The 12167-nt window shown below is 39.7% G+C and overlaps 1 protein-coding gene across 1 annotated transcript in view; it reads left to right on the plus strand.

Annotated features, from left to right (window-relative positions):
- LOC143561545 (uncharacterized) overlaps positions 1-12167 on the plus strand; it is a 42976-nt gene that overhangs the window by 7901 nt on the left and 22908 nt on the right. The gene's annotated exons all lie outside the window — the stretch shown is intronic.

Here is a 12167-nt window from a genome sequence, read left to right on the forward strand (position 1 = left end):
CCCAGTAAGATCGAGGAGGATATAATATCCTTCTTAGGGCGAAGAAGATCTACTTTTGCCTTCAAACACTCAGACATGACAGGTATTTCAAAAGAGGTAATCACTTATAAGCTCGGCCTTGATTTAACTGTGAAACCCGTCCATCAGAAGAGAAGGAAATTCGCTCCTGAGAGGAACAAGATCATACAAGAAGAAGTTGAAAAACTTCTTAAGGCCGGTATGATCAGAGAGGTTCAATATCCTCGATGGCTAGCTAATGTGGTCGTTGTTTCAAAAAAGAATGGAAAGTGGAGGGTGTGTGTCGATTTTACGGACTTAAACAAGGCATGCCCCAAGGATCCTTTCCCATTACCACATATAGATGCCATGGTGGACGCGACGGCTGGACATGAAATGCTCACCTTCATGGATGCTTCCTCTGGATTTCAACAAATTCAAATGGAACCATCTGATCAGGAGGATACATCATTCATGACTCCAACCGGCATATATTGTTATACTGCCATGCCGTTTGGAGTAAGAAATGCAGGGGCGACGTGCCAAAGACTAGTCAACATGATGTTCAAGGACCAATTGGGAGAGACTATGGAGGTAGGTATACATAGATGATATGGTGGTAAAGTCGAAGAAAGCATAGGATCACCTCAGAGACCTTGAGGAAGCATTCAATATCCTTGATCACTATAACATGAAATTAAATCCATCCAAATGCCACTTTGGCGTTAAGGCTGGAAAGTTTCTGGGATACATGGTCACAAAGAGGGGAATTGAAGCAAGCCCGAAACAGATCGAAGCCATCATCAATCTCAAGTCTCCTACAAATGTAAAAGATGTCCAGAGACTCACCGGAAGAATAGCGGCTTTGAATAGATTCATTTCAAGATCCTCCGAGAAGTGCAAAGACTTCTATGATATCCTAAGAAAGAACAAGAAATTTGAGTGGACTGAGAGACATGAGGCTGCACTCAAGGCTTTGAAGGATTACTTATCCTCGGCACCAGCCTTGATGAAGCCTGTAGATGAAGAACCCTTGTTTCTATATCTCGCAGTATCAGGCAATGCAATAAGTGCTGTCTTGGTAAAGGACCACGATGGTGAACAACACCCTGTGTATTATGTAAGTAAGAGTCTTTTAGATGCAGAATCCAGGTACTCCCATTTAGAGAAATTAATTCTTGCACTTATTATGGCTTCAACTAAACCGAGACATTATTTTGAAACTCACCCTATTATTTTGAGAACTAACTATCCTGTAAAGAATGTTCTTAGAAAACCAGAGTTATCAGGTAGAATGGCTAAGTGGGCTGTAAAGTTAAGTGCATATGATATCCAATACGAGCCGAGAACAACAATCAAGTCTCAAGCACTAGCGGACTTTGTGGCTGATTTCACTAGTGATCTACAAAGAGAAGCTGACTTGGAAGTCCAACAACTGGAAAAGACCAAGGATCCTTGGATACTCTTCACAGATGGAGCGTCCAACGTGAGAGGAACAGGATTGGGGATCCTACTGAAATTGCCACAGGGGGACATATTACCCCAATCTATAGCTTGTGAGTTCCAAGCAAAAAACAATGAAGCAGAGTACGAGGCTTTAATCGCAGGTTTGCAATTAGCCAAAAGCATGAGGATCAGGTATCTTCAAGTTTATGTAGATTCTTTATTGATAACTAACCACTTTAACGGCTCGTATGCTGTTAAAGGTGAGAAACTAATGAAATATTTAGATGTTGTGAAGAAATTGTCGAAATTTTTCGAAGTATTTACTATTACACAGGTACCGAGGGAAGAAAACGCTGGGGCGGATTCCTTAGCAAACTTAGCCTCATCTCTGAAGATTCCTGAAGATTTGAAAATCCCGATAATCCACATTCTCTTGCCAGCAATAGGAGAACAGGAAGTTGGAGACCTAACAAATGATAAGGAAATCGTACTCTGGGATCCTTCATCCTCAAATAACAAAGGATCATGGATCCATCCTATCAAGAACTATATTCAGACTGGAGAAATTCCAGCCACAGAAAATCCCAAGTCCTTCAAACTCAAGGTATCCCAATATATTTTATTAGATAATATGGTATATAGAAAATCTCTTGCAGGTCCATATCTGAGATGCATCGAAGATCCTGAGATCCAAGAAGTACTTAAGGATTTTCACGAAGGAGATTGCGGCAATCACACAAGTGGAAGAGCATTATTTTCCAGGATACTCAGAACTGGATACTTCTGGCCAACAATTAAGAAGGATGCAATGGAGTATTCAAAAAAGTGTGATGCTTGTCAAAGACACGCGAACATCCTTCATCAACCAGCGGAGCCTCTATATCCTATATCCTCCTCATGGCCTTTCATGAAATGGGGTATGGATATTGTAGGCAAACTGCCAAAAGCACCAGGTGGAAAAGTCTTCATGCTTGCTATGACTGACTACTTCTCCAAATGGATTGAGGCAGAAGCATTTGTACAAGTCCAAGAAAGGGAAGTAATATCTTTTATTAAACGAAATATTATAACTAGATTTGGTATTCCAGCTGAAATTATTTGTGACAATGGTTCCCAGTTTATCGGGAAGAGAACCGCTAACTTTTGTGACAGTTGGGGCATCAAAATGATTACTTCAACTCTGGTTCATACTCAAGCCAATGGCCAAGCAGAGTCTAGCAACAAGATCATCATCAACAATCTAAAGTAAAAGCTAGGATCCAAGAAGGGAAAATGGGCTGAAGAACTTCCTTATGTTCTTTGGGCAAACAGAATTACACCCAAAAATGCAACAGGCCAGACACCCTTCTCTTTGGTGTTTGGATTAGAAGCAGTAATTCCCACAGAAATGGTGGTTCCTACTGCGAGAACCAACATCCGTGATCCTGGAGTCAATAAAGAAGTCCTTCTTGAAGACTTGGATACTATAGAAGAACTCAGAGATCTAGCAAAAATCAGAATGGCAGCTTATCAACAAATGGTAGCTGGGACATATAACAAAAATATCATAATCAGAAGATTTCAAGAAGGAGATCTGGTGTTAAGGAAAGCCTTTCAAAACACAACAAATCCGGCTGATGGGAAGCTAGCGCCCAAATGGGAAGGACCTTATCAAATTGAGTCAGATGCAGGAAAGGGGGCATATCATTTGCTCACAATGGAAGGCAACAGGTTACCGAGAGCATGGAATGCCATCCACCTCAAGAAATATTTTTTCTGATCAGGATCCACTATCCTGAGAGTATATATTATCCAAAAAAAAGAACTAGGATCCTTAAATCGGTAACATCTTTCTGATCAGGTATTCTTTTTGAATTATTACTGTTAATTTAAGGATAATGTATTCTTAACACTATATCTTTTCCAAGTTTTGAATAACCATGCAGGATTACAATAATTCAGTTGATGTTCAAGAGGTTGGCCACCTCTCCTTTACGTTTGAGGTACTATCTTATTTCCCTTGGCCTAGCCCACGATTGGATATGACCCCCGATGGTCATATCCCCTACGGTTTAAAGGTTTTCACCTTTCTCACGATCGCCAGTTGCGCACGCTATCCGACGTATAGTTCGGGGTAGCGGGACCAGTACACGCTTAGTAGCTGACAATTTCGTTGTCTCCGGCTATATGGAGGATCCTACGAATTATGGTAGACGTACCATACCTCCGGTTTATAACGTTTTCACGTTATCTCACATTTGGGCTAAATCCCGGTTTGGGCGAGTCCCCAGTTTACATCCGAATCTTTGGCCCAGTCCCTAGTTTGGGCTTGTCCCCAGTTTGTTGGGCTTGTCCCTAGGTTATTTTATGGGCTCGTCCCCAGTTTATTTTATGGGCTTGTCCCCAGTTGCACGGGCTTGTCCCCAGATTACACGGGCTTGTCCCCAGTTGCACGGGCTTGTCCCCATATTACACGGGCTTGTCCCCAGTTGCACGGGCTTGTCCCCAGATTATTTATTGGGCTTGTCCCCAGTTTAATGGGTTCGATCCCAGTTGATAATATGAATTCTTTGCAGCGGATTTTCTAAGTTTTTTCTGAAGATCAAGAAACTAAGGATCCCGGATCCTAATGCTACTCTTGTAAGGATCATTAAGAGTTCGATACTCCTAGTAACTTAGGTCTATCTAGACCTTCTGGTATGTTCTCTATTAGTTAACTTATGTGTATTATTTGTTGCAATTATTTTGGGAATTTCAGTTTGAGAAGCTATTCTCTTAAAGTAATTTGATTACTAAAATCTTTAGCCATTTTAAGGATACGTTATCCTAAAACTTGCTCTGCAAGGAAATTCTCTTTTATAAATGTTATCAACTATTAAAAATGTTTTATCCTAAGATTTACGATTTAAGGATATTCTATTCTAAACGATTTTTAAAGATCTTTTATCCCAGAAATCTTTTACTCAAAATTATTTTCAAACTATTAACAACGCCAAACTTATATTTAACAAGTTTTTGAAAATAAATGACAAGTAAATAGTCAAAAGATTTATATATTGATTAAAATAAGCCCCAAGGACTTATCCAAAATCCTTAACCCGGACTTCACCATACGAAAAGATGGACCATCCATCCGGGTTAAGTGAAAGTTACTAATAGTTCATAAAGTGCAGGGAAATTAAAAATAGGGGCAACAAAGGCTTCATCCCCACAAACAGAGGATCCCTCCACCTTTGTCACCCCCACAGATTGTCTTAAGGATCATGGATCCTTTACCCTAAATAACTATTGTTTATTACAGACCATAGAAATTGTTCATAAAAACATCAACACCAAATAAAAAAGTGGGCTCGGGCCTTGTCTTTAATATCCTTCATCGCCCACTTAAGCTGCATCTTCAACCGCAGCATCACCTTCCCCCTTGCCAGCTTCAACCGCCTCCTTAACGCCACTGGTCCCAGCCTCGGTGTTCTCAACCATCTCTTCATCATCCTCACCACCAAGGTCATCAAGAGCAGCCTTCCATTTCTCCACTTCCCAGGCCGACTTGTCAAAAGCAGGATCACCGGCTTCCTGCGCCATCTTGATCCGCGCCTGGAATACCGACCTGGCAGCCCACACCTTGGCTTCATTAGTCGCCTGCTCCACTGCCTCTTGACGTTGGGTTTCGGCTGAGGATATCTGATCCTCCAATTGTTTCTTGAGTTGGATCATAGCTTTATCCTTAGCAACCGCAGTTTTCCCTAACCCGGACATTTTCTCGCTCATCTGGAGGATAGTCTTTTCATAATGGTCCCTCATAGAAATCACAGCCTACCGATAAATTTCGTATCAAAATTGGGACAATACTGGATCCTAAATCACTAAAGGGAAAAATACGGTACACTTACAGAGCAGACAATGTCACAGTGAGTCTCGAGATCAGAGGATTTTTTCCTCTTGGAAGCTGCGGATTTAGCCCTGGTAGTGGCGGTCTTGGGCTCGGAGCTTATGCCAGCCTTTGAAGCCTCCTTCTTGACAGCAGGAGAAGTAACCATACAGTCGATGTCGTCAAGGGAGAACTTAAGAGCGGACTTTCCAGATTTCTTGGTGCCTGTAGAGGAGAAATCAACAGATAACTATTCTATTCTATTTTATTTTATTTTATTTACTTTAAAATGATTAACTTACTTGACATGTTTGAACTTGAGGAGATGTCACAAAAACCTTCAACAAACCGAGCTTGAAAGGTCCTAACTTCGGTATCCAGTGCTAGGAACCGTTTTGCCTTTTTCTTCTGTTCTAGGTAGCTTGCTCAATGAAGCAAAGTTCTCAACTGTAGACAATAGAAAAGAATAAGTCTTAAAACCAAAGAATAAAGGATCCTGCTATTCCTTAAGGATCCAGGCTCCTACCCTTCGTGACCCACGTTAAAGGAAGATCAGTCCCCCCTGGTATCGAGTTGCGTTTAACAAAGAAAAATTGATTCCTCCACACGGAATCATTTAGCGTGGCTTTGGAGATCGGATGGGGCTGTCGGGGCTTGGATTTGAAGATAAAACGGGCAGAACCGAAAGTAGTAAGGGTATACAGATATGACAACTCCGGAAGGCCAAAATTGATTTTTTCCTCCTTGATGATTCTTTCGATAGTGCTAAGAACCCTCCAGATCATCGGCATGGCTTGTATGTAAGATATGCCGGTAGAATCGAAAAAACTTTGGGTAAAAGGCGGAAAGAGGTATTTATAGCCGATAAGAAAGGGAGTTGCCGGAAAGCAGACCCAAACCTTGAAGTAAATATCGTATCTAATGCTGGATTCGTAGGGTCAGAACAGGGTTTCTAGAGGAAATAATGTATGAAAACTGTTGACCTCGGGATCCGTGAGCTTACAAATTTCGGAAGATGGGTTGGAAAGCAGACCTTGAGGTTCCATTTCGACTAGTTCGGAACCACCGGATGAATGTTCAGAAGGTTTAGAAGGGGCCGGAGAAGAAGAAGAAGAAGCGCCAACATGATTAAAGAAAATAAGATACAGAGGCTAGAAGAATACCTGATGCGTCGGATGAAGGTGTATATAATCCAAGATATAGGGCGGCATATATCGAAGGTTATAATTAACCTTGGGGGCTAAATGGTAAATTTTCTGGCAAAACCGTCCCATCATTCAGTTTTTGCAGGATTTTGAATTTCAAAATGACAGTTGTGCTCCACTGTCACCCGCCATTTTGGGGGCAATTGTTAGGTCACGATTTTTATACTAAGGATCCTTTATCCTTGACAGTCTTATGGATAGTTTATCCTTGAAATATATATCAGGATGTAAAGGATCGACGATCCTCGGTATTGTTTGTTTACTAATAATTGCGTTTAGTATGGTGATGTGTTAGACAGGTATATCGACTTCAAGACGAACTTGCATCAATTATCCTCATGGGACATCCTGTAGCTGGAACATGGATCTAGGATCCTAAATTCCTAATTCAACATAGCTGATTATGGACGAACTCTCTAGAAGATTGACGTTTAAATAACAACAACGGTATCTTAGACCTGGTCTACCGCTTTATTCGCTAGTGAGTGGCTATCAGCACGTGGTCAAAGAGCACGTTGGTGAAGAATGGAAGACTAGCGGATTTATAGGATGAAGTCGTTAAGTTTGTTAATTACTTTTTCCTTATATATTTCAGTATGATCGATAGGAATAGACACATGTACTTACACACACACTAGAGCAGAAGCAATTATTCTCTCTATACACTAGCTTTCATTGTAATCTCGATCATATACTCACAAATATTTGTAATCACCTTTTGTTCATTAATAAACTCAATGGTGATAGTTTTCACCGTCCGGGGGTTTTTTGTGTCGGAGATCACGATAACCATATACTCATCGACCAAAGGTTACCTTGTTGATCATTGACTAAAGTACTTCGACCAAAGATTATCCTATTAATCTTCGACCGGAGCTATTTTACCAACGATTGCCTCGATAAGTTTTGACCGAAGTAAGACTATCGTGATTAAGGGCTTTTTCCCTCGTGATCAAACCATTGTGTTCACCGATATCACGCTAATAAATTTGTTATTATCGAATTAGCACCTTACCTCACATAACAGATTTGGATACTTGATCCTTAGCTGATTTTTGTTCAAAACAATTATCATTGTTGTTATTATTATTAGGGGACTCGGGTGGTTCGTGATGTATTTTTTTGTTGGTTTTTTTATTTTATTTATCTTTGTAACATTTATTTAGTCTTGTTTTATTTTTTTATTTAATTTAACCTTGTTTTAGTATTTATTTAACATTGTTTTATTTTTTATTAAAATTTAAAAAAAAAGCCATCACACCACCACCCCACTAAAATTCCATAACTAGTGATGGGATGAGGTGGCACACCACCATTGTGTGTCGTAAGTTATGGGGTGGAACCACACCCAGTTCTATTTCAGCTTAGACCAAGTCTATTTTCTTATTTAAATACCCTTTCCAATATAAATTACATAAACAGCCCCTTAACTATTAGACTATATTATTAGATTATTCAAATAATTTCAATGTGTAAAATGACTAAAATGCCCCCTCTAGTCAACATAATTATTTAACCAATTAAAAACCTGCAGTTATGTGAAAAGGGTATTGTTTTGGATAAAAATCAGCTAAGGATCAAGTATCCAAATCTGTAAAGTGAGGTATAGTGCTATGTTGATAATAACGAATATGTAATCAAAATCTTGATGTACACAATGATTTGATCACGAGGGAAAAAGCCCTTAAACAAGATAGTCTTACTTCGATCAAAACTTATCAAGGTAATCGTTGGTAAAATAACTCCGGTAAAGGATTAATAAGATAATCTTTGGTCGAAGCACTTTAGTCAATGATCAACAAGGTAACCTTTGGTCGATGAGTATATGGTTATCGTGGTCTCCGGCACAAAAAACCCTCGGACGGTGAAAACTATCACCGTCGATTATATTGATAAATAAAAGGTGATTACAAGTGTTTGTGGAGTATATGATCGAGATTACAAAGAAAGCTAGTGTGTAGAGAGAGTATTTGCTTCTGCTCTAGTGTGTGTGTAAGTACATGTGTTTTAACTAGCTGATCATATCTTCATTATATACAAGAAAAGAATAACAAATATCCCTAATTTAAGCCGCCAATCAAGCCATTCCTTAATTGTGATTGTTTCCTTCATTATCCACGCGGTATATTAATTAGATTGCGAGATTATAGCTTTGACTTGGTCATTAGCCGTTATACCTGCCAAAAATATCAACATAATAAAGGAAAATCGTTAATAAGCAATAAGTAATGAGGATCACTGATCCTGACGTAGCTCTGGAACTCTTCAGAAGGATAATTGATCCAGACACGTCAATATCTTCTTGACTGCAAGTTAGTGGATAGACTGAGTCTTCTAACCGTTATACCTACTAAATATAAGACAACACATGAGAACAACCGTTAATAAATAATAAGTATTGTGGATCCTTGATCCTGACGGGATCTGGAACACACGCTAAGGAAAACTGATCAAAAACATATGACAGGATAACATATCCACAGTGTCAAATTTCGGTGCACTAATAATTGCCCCCAAAATGGCGGTTGTGATAAGATCACAGCTGTCATTTTGCCTTTGAATTCAAACTTTCTGCAAAAACATATGAGATTTGAAAAGCTGGATATAATTGTCACATATCAATAGAGTTTCCATGGAAACTTCACTTCCGGCTGTATATCCTTCTCCCATAAGTAATGATCCTTTTGCAATCCTTATAAAACTGAATTAAAGGATTTTGAATCCATAAGTATTGATCCTTCGGTGATCCTCATAATCTAATTTATGATACCTGATGCAAATAATTTATGATATTTTCTGGGATTAAACCCAATAAACCGGGGACAAGCCCATAAAATAAACTGGGGGCAAGCCCGTGCAACTGGGGACAAGCCCGTGTAATCTGGGGACAAGCCCGTGAACGAGTGTTAAACTGAGGACAAGCTCAAAAACTGGGGACAAGCCCAAACTGGGGACTGGCCCAAGGATACAGATGTTAAATGGGGACTCGCCCAAACCGGGATTTAGCCCAAACGTGAGATAACGTGAAAACGTTATAAACCTTAGCTAACATGAAAATGTTAGAAACCTTTGTCTTGAGATAACGTGAAAACGTTATAACCCGGTGGTATGGTACGTCTACCATAAATCGTAGGATCCTCCATATAGCCGAACACAACGAATTTGTTAGCCACTAAGCGTGTACTGGTTCCGCTGCCCCGGACTATACGTTGGATAGCGTGCGCTCCAGGCGAGAGTGTAGAAACTCTAATTTATAAGAAAGGTGAAAACCTTTAAACCTTGGGAGATATGACCGTCGGGGGTCATATCCAATCATGGGCTAGGCCAAGGAAAATAGTAAAGTACCTTAAATGTAAAGGAGAGGTGACCAACTTCTTAGACATTGAACCTCTTGTTTGAAATCTGCATTGTTATTTAAAACTTGGAAAAAGACAAACGTTAAAAATATATTATCCTTAAATTAATAAGAATCTGAAATGAATAAGTGATCGGATAGATATTACCAATTTCAGGATCCCTGATCCTTCTGAGGATACTTGATCATGATTAGAAAAAGTATTTCTTGAGATGAATAGCATTCCATGCTCTAGGTAACCTGTTGTCTTCCATAGTCAACAGGTGATATGCCCCCTTTCCGGCTTCTGATTTGATCAAGTAGGGACCTTCCCACTTAGGCGCTCGCTTTCCATCTACTGGATTAGTTGTGTGTTGGAAGGCTTTCCTCAAAACTAGATCTCATTCTTGAAATCTTTGAATCCTGATATTTTTGTTGTATGCCCCAGCTACCCTTTGTTGATATGCTGCCATTCTGATTTTAGATAGGTCTCTGATGACCGTCGTTTAAGTCATTCAAAAACCCAATTAAACTAAATAGTTAGAGTAAGTAGGGTATCGTATCCACCAGGAGTATGTGGTCAATGCAATTCGTGTAAACACTTTTAATATTATTAAGTAACAAGTTTTAGTGTTGATCACACAAGCAATGGTTTAAATTAAGAGAACTAAGCAACGAACAAGTAAACGAGTATTAAGCAGTTAACAAAGCAAATCACACCCGGGAATTCAAGTAAGCAACCAAACAGTATCTCATGCAACCTAACAGATTTATTATTAATGATTAACTGAAAACTGATCAACCAGACAAAACCTTAGACGTCAACAATTACTTTACACACGGCACTGGTTATCAAACGGTCCTTGCCAGTGTGAATCAGTTAAGGGTAATTGTACGTTTTATCGTATTAATTCTAACCAAAAAGTTATATGACTAATTATCTAGCAACTGGTAACAGATCGTTCAGACCAACGTAAACCTAAACCGACCGAACACACAGAAATACTAAACATCAATAATCATATATCAATCATAAATAACAATATACAAGTGTTCTTAATCACATGAGAAAAACTGTAAAGATTACAAACTATACATCCCGGGTGCGATTCTAGGAGACTAGCCGAGCCGAGACATCATCATATCTTCAATACGGGTGATATAGATCATGCGGGGGATATTGACACGAGCTAGGATAGTGGAAATCGCCTTCTTGGACTGCTGGAATCGCCTATGGTTCGTCAAAACCGAGTTAGGGTTTTCCATGATGAAAAAGATGATATTAAACATAATTTCCCGTCTGCACTCCCGTCGCGGTACGCGACGGGTTCTTCTATGGCCCATCGCGTACCGCGAATGACCAAAAGTCAACGTCTCATTTAAGTCCCATCGCGGTACGCGATGGGACCCTAAGCATACCCATCGCGTACCGCGATGGGTTCTGCTACAGCCAATCTTCATTCTCTTCCTCGTTTTGCGTGCTGGACATCCCGGGTCTTCATTCCGTGTCACAACAGGTCCATAATGAGTACTTTAATGCCTGTGACCTGAAATCCAATAATATACGTATGAAGTATCGATAGTTCTAGAATAAACAGTTAAAACTAAATAATAAACGAACTAAGACAAATATAAATTAACCAACCATCAGTCTCTGAGCTCATCAATAGTATCCAGGTCTTAGAGAAGGATTTAATTGTTGGCTTGAGGATCACGGATGCTTGTTCTGGCAGTAGGAACCACCATCTCCGTAGGGATTACAGCTTCTGAGCCAAACACCAATGACAAGGGTGTTTGACCTGTTGCATTCTTTGGTGTTGTTCTATCAGCCCAAAGAACATATGGTAGCTCTTCGGCCCACTTGCCTTTCTTGGATCCTAGTTTCTTCTTCAAGTTATTGATAATAATCTTGTTACTTGATTCTGCTTGACCATTAGCTTGAGGATGAATTGGTGTGGAGGTAATCATCTTAATGCCCCAACTGTCACAAAAGTTAGTGGTTCTTTTCCCGATAAACTGGGAACCATTGTCACAAATAATTTCTGAAGGGATACCAAATCTAGTAATAATATTTCTTTTAATGAAGGATATCACCTCTTTTTCACGGACTTGAACGAAAGCTTCTGCTTCTATCCACTTTGAAAAGTAATCAGTCATTGCAAGCGTGAATACTTTTCCTCCTGGCGCTTTAGGTAGCTTACCCATGATATCCATGCCCCACTTCATGAAAGGCCATGATGAGGATATAGGATACATAGGCTCTGCTGGCTGATGCAGAATATTGCCATGTCTTTGACATGAATCACACTTCTTTGAGTACTCCATGGCGTCTCTCTTC

This window comes from Bidens hawaiensis, unplaced genomic scaffold, assembly GCF_021521415.1.
Source record: "Bidens hawaiensis isolate Kalapana, Puna unplaced genomic scaffold, B.hawaiensis_p1.1 tig00020699_1, whole genome shotgun sequence".
In the NCBI taxonomy this organism is placed as follows: domain Eukaryota; kingdom Viridiplantae; phylum Streptophyta; class Magnoliopsida; order Asterales; family Asteraceae; genus Bidens; species Bidens hawaiensis.